The sequence below is a fragment of the Papio anubis genome, chromosome 19 (assembly GCF_008728515.1).
Source record: "Papio anubis isolate 15944 chromosome 19, Panubis1.0, whole genome shotgun sequence".
NCBI lineage: Eukaryota > Metazoa > Chordata > Mammalia > Primates > Cercopithecidae > Papio > Papio anubis.
The window spans coordinates 37,806,826-37,815,673 of record NC_044994.1 but is presented as its reverse complement, the minus strand read 5'-3'; positions in this window follow the sequence as shown (position 1 = coordinate 37,815,673).

Sequence of the window (8,848 nt, the reverse complement as noted above, 5' to 3'; positions counted from 1 at the left end):
TGGCACAGAGCACAGTGTGTCCTCCTTGTCAGGAATAGTGAGTAAGCAGGCAGACATGTTTCTTGACTCACGACCTGGTTGTGGGTGAGTCTGAGGTCAACCAGTATGGCTTCCCTGTTGCTGGGGTCTCCCATCCAGGGCTCACCCTGGACACTCCCGAGGAGCACCTGGGAAGATTTTGCTGCTGGGGTTGCCCTGCCTTGAGGCCCTCTCCCTTCTGGCATGGGCTCTGGTGCTTGGGGTTGACAATCATAAGCGCCTATATGTTCAGCTTAAGGTTTCTCTGGCAATACAGCCTCATAAAACTCTCACCCATTTCACTGGTTGAGTCTGTGCCCAGCCTTGCAGTTCTGTCTCTTAGCTCATTTCCTTAGATCTCAGTTTAATGGTCTTGTTGGCCTTTGCTTTAGATCTAGGGCCGGGAACTTACTTCCTGTGAGGCCCTCTCTGAGCCTCTTTGTGAGGCTGGGGCAAGAACACAAAAAGAAGTCCCTTGCCTACCTCATCTTCTCTTTCCACTGGACTCTGTTCTGCTCAGTGGGTCCCCATGCAAGCATATGGACAACTCAGTGGGCAGGTCCAAGCTCTGTTCATCCCCCAGCCTCCACCAGCATCTCTTAGTAGCACCTCAGGCTAAGGGGTGTGTAACCTGGAGACCCAATGCCCTTTTAGAAGGAGAACTCAGGGAAGGAGGCCTCATGGACCCAGACAGCAAGCTCTAGGCCATTTGGGAAGGGCATTCTGTGGTCCCAGGTGCTTGGAGCATGGTCTAGAAGAGAGTCTCAGGCTCCAGGTGGACATAACCTCTTGGCCCCATGCGCTCCTTGTCCACAGGGACAAGGGAGGTCAGATTGGGACATTTTAAAGCATTGAGGGGTCAGTATAGGGCCCTTCTTGCATAGGTATAAGGTCAGTACGGTCTCTGTCCCCAGGCTATTCCCAAGTGAGTGACACTTAATCATGGCCAGGAATTGCTAGCATTTTTTTTGAGAAAGAAAACATTGATAATAGAAGGTGCTTGGGATCAGACTTCCCCATTTCTTTTAATCCTCCCACGTGGCCACTTCCTAGTCAGGACATTAATTTTAATTAGGGCCAGGGACAGAACTCACCGAGGAAGGAATGACTCAGCGGTGCTGAACCCTTTAAGGGGGCCTGATGGGTCAGGTTGTGGGAAAGTGACAAGGAGCTGGAAACTACTGCTGAAAGGGGCAAATCCCTCTTCCCTCCATTCTGCCTGTATTTCACCCTATTGGCAGAATCCAACAGGCAAAGGAAAACAGTGAGTTGGGCTGGGCATTGTGGCTAATGCCTGTAATCTCAGCACTCTGGGAGACCAAAGCGGGTGGATCACCTGAGGTCAGGAGTTCAAGACCAGCCTGACCAACATGGCGAAAACCCATATCTACTAAAAATACAAAAATGTGGTGGACGCCTGTAATCCCAGCTACTAGGGAGGCTGAGGCAGAAGGATCACTTGAACCCGGGAGCTGGAGGCTACAGTGAGCTGAGATTGCGTCCATGCATTCCAGCCTGGGTGACAGAGTGAGACTCTGTCTTAAAAGAAAAAAAAAAGCCAGGCACGGTGGCTCATGCCTGTAATCCCAGCACTTTGGGAGGCCGAGGTGGGTGGATCACCTGAGGTCAGGAGTTTGAGACCAGCCTGGCCAACATGGTGAAACCCTGTCTCTACTAAAAATGTGAAAAATTAGCCGGGCATGGTGGTACACACCTGTAATCATCCCAGCTACTCAGGAGGCTGAGGCAGGAGAATCACTTGAGCCTGGGAGGCGGAGGTTACAGTGAGCCAAGATTGTGCCACTGCATTCCAGCCTGGGTAACAGAGTGAGACTCTGAGAGAGAGAGAGAGAGAGAGAGAGAGAAAAGAAAGAAAACAGTAGGTTGCAGAGTCTCAGCCCTGCCATCAGAGATCAAAGTGTAGAAGGGTGGGCTTAGAACTGGGAGATAATAACTTAATAACCTGCACAGGCAGGAAGCCCAATCTTTCACCCCCCGAGTTCTTGGAGCATTAGCTAAAGCAGAAAGAGTCAACCCCAACATGTCCATGCATCCTGCTTTAGTCTAAGCTAAAATGATCAGTCAGAGCTCTCTAATATCCTGACATTTTCCTACCAAGCCTTTTCTAATGCTTTAGCCATGGTTACACATGGTTTGGATCACAATATATATCAGGTAATCATTTAACCATGTAGCAAGAACTGTCAGATCCCCACCCCTTTTTGACTGCCTATTCCATTTTCTAGAGATGTCAGTTGTAACATTCTGTATCAATTTTGGTTGTGCTTGAAATGATACAAAAAGATTCTAACTTAAGTACCAATTGAGTTTATTGGAAAGATATGGGGCTGGGTGTTAGTTGATGTTGTTATTGCATCAAGGTAATAGTAACCTGGGCTTGGGAGGGAAAGAAACCAGGATGGTTCTGGGTATCTCGTGGCCTTTCTCTTAGAGCACTATTGTCAGACCCAGTCTCAATTTCCCTTCATCCTGGATGTCTGTGTACTTAGATTTCAAATTCCTGCAAGGAAGAATCTTATTGGCTCAGTTTGGGTTAGGTGGCTGACCCTTGGGTCCATCCCCATGGCCAGGGGATTGAGGTACCATGATTGATTACACCTGAGTCACTGACTCCACTGCGTTTGGGAGTATGGTACTGAGGCCAGCAGCCTCAAAGGACCCCCATGGATGGGGAAGGAGCAGATCCCTTAAGGAAGGGAGGTGCTGTTACTAGAAGAAGGTGGGAAGCATGCAGGGAAGACAAAAACAACAAATGGCCATTAGAGCAGGCAAGCCAGGATTTGAAGATTATGAGAGGAAGTAACCACATTGTAAATGGCATGGAGGAGGGAAGCCTAGGCTCACACCTCATTTGACTAAAGAGTCAAATCTTTGCTGACTGGCTTGTCTCTTCACTGCAGTATGTTCAGGGGAATACGACTTTAATGATGGATTGTCCTGGGTTTCCTCTTGTACACCCCTATTACGCCTCATTCCTTTCCTTCGCTTGATACGGCCCTAGTCCTGGATGGCCACCTTCCTTGGATTTCCCATGAAAACTAATCTTTCTAGAGTCTTTTTCCTATAGGACTTTCTCTCTCTCTCTCTCTCTTTTTTTTTTTTTTTTTTGAGACAGAGTCTCGCTCTGTCGCCCAGGCTAAAGTGCAGTGGTGCGATCTTGGCTCACTGTAGCCTCCACCTCCCAGGTTCAAGCGATTCTCCTGCTTGAGCCTCCTGAGTAGCTGGGATTACAGGTGCCCACCACTGTGCCCGGCTAATTATGTATTTTTAGGAGAGATGGGGTTTTGCTGTGCTGGCCAGGCTGGTCTCAAACTCCTGACCTCAAGTGATCCATCCCAGCATTCAAGTGCTGAGATTACAGGCATGAGCCACCGCACCGGCCAGGACTTTCTCTTGCTATTAGGCGGGAAGAGACCAGGTAAAACTAATTCAATTAGGGTGTTGCTATCTGAGATCTTACTGTGTTGCTTCTCTCCCTGAAAATTCAGGGAATGAGAGGAGAAATGTTAGGCTCCATGGTGGGCTGCTGGTGAAGGCATCTAAGGGGACCAGTTTTGCTGCCTTTCAGTTGCATTATGCAGATGTTGGCTTGATGTGGGTGTGACTGTACGATCCTGATGCCAGGTGTTCGCATGCCCTCATGCACCTTACACTGAGTCCGGAGTCCTTACATCCCCTTCTTGCAGCCTCAAAAGAAATGATGATTTACATTAAATTACAACCAGCATTAGGCATACAAAATCTGTCTGCCATGCGGTGCCAGGGTGACATTTAAAACCTTAATCACCTGGTAAGGCAAGGGAACTGACCAGTCAGAACTATTGCTGGAGCTCTTAGCTGTGCTTTGTGTTAACCCTTTAGTTGCTGGATTGTGGAGAAATTCCTGAAGGTTATAGAGAGACTCAGGTGACAGGGCTCAGGGCAGTGACTACTTACCACAAAGTGTGCAAAAGAACTCAATAGTTTAATAATTTGAATGTCTGCACTGGTGTGAATCAGCAGTGGGTCATTCCTAGATGTGGGTATAGGGAAGAATAATCTGGAGTCCTGAGGGTCGAAAGGGCCTGAATTTGGAGGTTCCTAGGATGAGCAGACAGTGGTGGTCGATTTGAGGTGCGGAGGAAGGGGGTCCTTAGGCTATCATTGGCCTTGTGGCTCAGAGCTTGCAGGGCCCTGTGACTGGCAGTGAGAGGCAGAGCTGTAGGTGATGGGCGCTGTCCATGAGGAATGTAGGTGTTGGTCAGACGTAGGGCAAGTGGGACTGGCGTGGCAGTGAAAGGAGGTCCCCAGGAGAAGGGAAGAGAAGCATAAGCTTTCCTCACATGGTGGGTGGGGAGTTGGAGGCAGGAAGTGGTGGGGGCAGGGCCAGAGGAATCACAATATTAGCTGCTTCTTTAGGCAGTTCTGTATTTATGTAAAATATGGTTATATATTTCTAGGTTATCCTTACAGTTGAAAAGGAGTAAGCACACAGCAGACCATGAGGGTGATTAAGAGAAATGCCATGACATTGCCTTGGCTGTGTCAGTGTGGGGCGCGAGCAAAATGGGAAGAGATGGCTGTTATGGGCTGACTTGACATACATAAGCTTTGAGCATTTAAAGAAAATAGATTCTGTGCCATGGCCACTCCCTTCTTCTCTGGCTGCCTTCTGTATACACTGCCTGAACTATGGATCTTAGGCCCCACCACAACATGGCCCCTTGGTAAGAGCATCATTTCCTTGGACTCTAGCAGTGGTTCTGGAAAGGGCGTGGTTGGGGGTCCAGGGGGAGCCCAGATGAGCTCCTAAAGCCAAGTCTAGGTGAGCCAGGGAGGGAATGTGTCAGAATGAGGCCAGAGTCACACCTCCTCCAGGAAGCCATCCTCATTTACTCCAGCCTCCAGGGGATTCTGAATTTTCTGAATGTACAGTGGCTTTTATGTAGGAGGGCCCATTATGTCAATCGAGAAAAATGATGAGACAAGTCTCCATCATTTTAGGAGGTTTATTTGCCAAAGTTAAGGATGCACACCTGGGTGACGGGTCTATGCTTTTCTCCAAAGATGATTTTGAGGGCTCCAAATTTAAAGGGGAAAGGGCAGGATATTGAGAAGCACACAATTTTTGAGCAAGAGGAGGGTATGGAGAAAATATTCATGCCTTTGTCTAGCTCAGTAAATCTGGATTTTTACATAAGATGGCCAAATGGGAAAGGGGAAATGCAGGGAATCTGCACTTTTACATAAGATAACAGACAACTGGGGCGGGGGTGATGGGGAGGGGGGAACAATCAGATATGCATTTGTATCATGTGGGAAGAGGGGTTGTTGCACCTGTAAAGATAAGTTACCATTTACATTGCCATGGTTAATTTTTTTTTTTTTTTTTTTTGAGATGGAGTCTCGCTCTGTCGTCCAGGTTTCCAGGTTGGAGTGCAGTGGCGCAATGTTGGCTCACTGCAACCTCCGCCTCCCAGGTTCAATTCTCCTGTCTTAGCCTCCCGAGTAGCTGGGACTACAGGTGCGTGCCACCACACCCGGCTAATTTTTTGCATTTTCAGTAGAGAAGGGGTTTCACTGTGTTAGCCAGGATGGTCTTGATCTCCTGATCTTGTGATCCGCCCGCCTTGGCCTCCCAAAGTGCTGGGATTACAGGCGTGAGCCACTGTGCCTGGCTGCCATGGTGAATTTTAACAGAAACACTTCAGAGTAAAGATCTTGGAGTTCATTAGGGATTTCCCTGTGGGCAAAATATGAGGGTGGTGTGTAGCTTTCCATCTTATAGGCATCTGATTTAGGAACCAAACGGGAGGCAGTTTTGTGTGACCCAGTTCCCAGCTTAACTTTTCCCTTTGGCTTAATGATTTTGGGGTCTTGAGATTTATTTTCCTTTCACATTTCGAATAATCTGTAGTACCTTTAGAAATTCAGATTCAAGAGGTCTAAGAAGAGATGGGAATAATTGAATTTTTTTCAAAGGCCCTTAGGCCTGATAAATGCCCCTGGTTGTAAGCATTGTAGAGCATTCATAAGAGCTGCCTGGAAACAGAACTTGCAAAATGGAGCCCACGAAAGAAATCCATCTCCCAAATGTGCTTTGTTTGGTTAGCATAGTGTGCGAATGCTTTTACGTGAAGGCATGCAGTCTTCAATTGGCTCCCGTCCCCACTATTCCCTATTGCCTTATATCCAGGTACTTCGCTGTTTTCATAGCTTATGACTGATGAGCACTTGTACATTCAGGTTAGAGTTATCCTGCACATGGACACATGGAGAGGCAGCCTGTTTGTCCCAGTGGTACTGTCTGAGGGCCAAGTGTTTCTGAGGCTGTTCTTTAGGTACTGCCTTCAGAATAACTTAATATCACATGCAGGAAAACCAGTCTCCTCACTCCGTAGCCATGATATGATTATTTTAAGAAATGACTTAAGAAATGATTATTTTAAGATAATCCTCAGAGTGCACAGCACTTAGCCCTCCTGGAAAAGTGTACAATTTTACCTGAAATTGACCTTAAGAATCTTTGAACTGATGAATTTGAGATAGAGACCCCAGAATCAGTAAGCTCTGTCTCCACAACATGACAGAAGGGCTTCTTTTGCATGCATTATTTCTGGAGGAGGAATGAATGAATTCTCCAGAAGTTTGAGTTCCAACAGCTCAGTGCCATCTAAGTTGCTATGGAGACTTTGTAAACCACTAAGAACCCAGGGCTGGGGCACTATCTAGCCCAGTGCTGTTGAATAGAAGTACAATGTGAGCCACAAATGCAAGTTATTTGTATAATTTTAGATTTTCAAAAGTGGCCATCTTAAAAATGTATTTAAAAAGGTAAAATTAATTTTAACAATATATTTTATTTCATGTCAAAATTTCATATAGACAATTATTGAGATATTTTTTCCTCTTTTGTTTTAAGTGTTTGGAACCCAGTGTGCAATTTACATGTAGAACACATCTCAGTTTGGACCAGCTTCACTGCAAGTGCTACACCGTGGATAGTGGTTACTATATTTAATAGTACAGATCTACCCTCTCGTTGAGAGGCCAACAGTGGAGGGGGTCTCAGAATGTGGAAAGACCTTCTTGTTGGGTTGGCCAGTTCCATGGCCTGCTTGTGTGTGCTCTTGTAGCCCCCAAATGCACTTGCACTTGGATCATTGACTCATGTCCTAGCTGCCATTGTTTCCTTTGGACTGAGGGACTTAATTTTAGCCAGGTTTCCTAGCACTGTGCCAACTTTCCTCTGTGCTTCAGTTCTTCCCCCTCTAGTCCTTGCATGTCATTGCAATATAATTCAAAGCTTTGATGGGCTAGGATCCAATGGACCCAACCCAAACAGGAAACTGGCTTCCTCATTGTTTATTTGAAATCTATTTGAAACCATGAACCAGAAAATGTTAGACACTTGTTTTCAGTACTTCATTGAGCTGCAACTGAATTGACCCTCAACTATTTCCAGTGGGGCTTCTGACATGGAATGATTTAGAAGCCTTAACTGTTAGATCAAGAGAACTAATTAGAACATTAATTGACCCTATTTTCCTTGCCTGAGCATGATCACGTCTCATCCTTTGCTTAGAATCTTGTTAGTTAGAGATTATATAACCTTGTATGAGTCTGGGGTATCCCAAAATACTATGGGAATATTCCAGCAAGTATTCCACAAAGAATCTCTTGTGCAAAAGGTCTTGGTCTAGATTTCTGTTCCAAACCCCTTTGTGAATCCCACAATAGACAGTTTAACCTGTCACTGTGTTTCTCTCGTGGGGGCACATAGGAACTACACACTATATGGTGGTACTATATACCACCATAGCAGCCATGTTGGCTACCTGTCCAATTGCCATTCCTCTTGCTTTTGCTCCAATATGGCAGAGTTCACCTGTTACAAGAGAAGCTGCATACCAGATGCATACTTTCTCAGACTTTTAGGCAGCCATGAACGGCCATACAACCCAGTTCTCCCAAAAAGATACAAGTGTAATTATTTTGGAGGAGCTTCTAAGAAAGATTTCCATCCATGATAAAGAAGAGAAACATGAGAGGATGGCCCTCTTGCAAATCTATTTGCCCCTCTTCTTCTTGATGTGGTTGTGATGTTTGTAACCCGGGCAGCCATGTTGTAACTATGAGGCTACAAGCTCTAGGATGAAAGTGGAGCCTTCTGAGGATGCTGAGAATGATGAGGAACATGGAAAGACATTGCACTCTTTGTGACATCATCGAGCACCAAATCTGGAACTTCCTACTTTTAGGAATGAAATTCCTGCTGTTTTAACCACTTTTTGTCAGGTATTTTGTTACTTGCAGGCAAAGGCATCCTAACTAGTATGGATGCCTGATAATTAATTATTCTTGTCTTTGTTTTTTAGAAGAAAGAGGTCACTGGCATACCCTTCCCTCAACCTTGTCACCTGGCTGTCTCTTACTCATCATCATCACTGCACTATATTATATTACTCCTTTACTCGTCATTTCACCTCATAAAGTTTTTGTGAGGGAAGAGACCATGGCTGTCTGATTCAGTATTGTAGTTACAGTTCCTGTTATGTAGTAAACAGCCATTCAATAAATGAATGAATGGGGGCTATCAAGGAGGTGGAACCCTCAGCACTTGGCTATCTATTTCCTGGAGGTGAGAGAATGAGGTCAAGGATGGCATCCTGTTTCTGGCTTTCCCAGTTGGGTGGAGGGTGCTACCTTCCTCCATGAGTCAACATGAGAGGGAGAGAAGAATAGTTGAAGAAGATGAGTTTTGTCCTGGATATGTTGAGTTTGAGGAAGTGCTTTTGGAACAGTCCCTATAGGGAGTTGAAGATAAGGT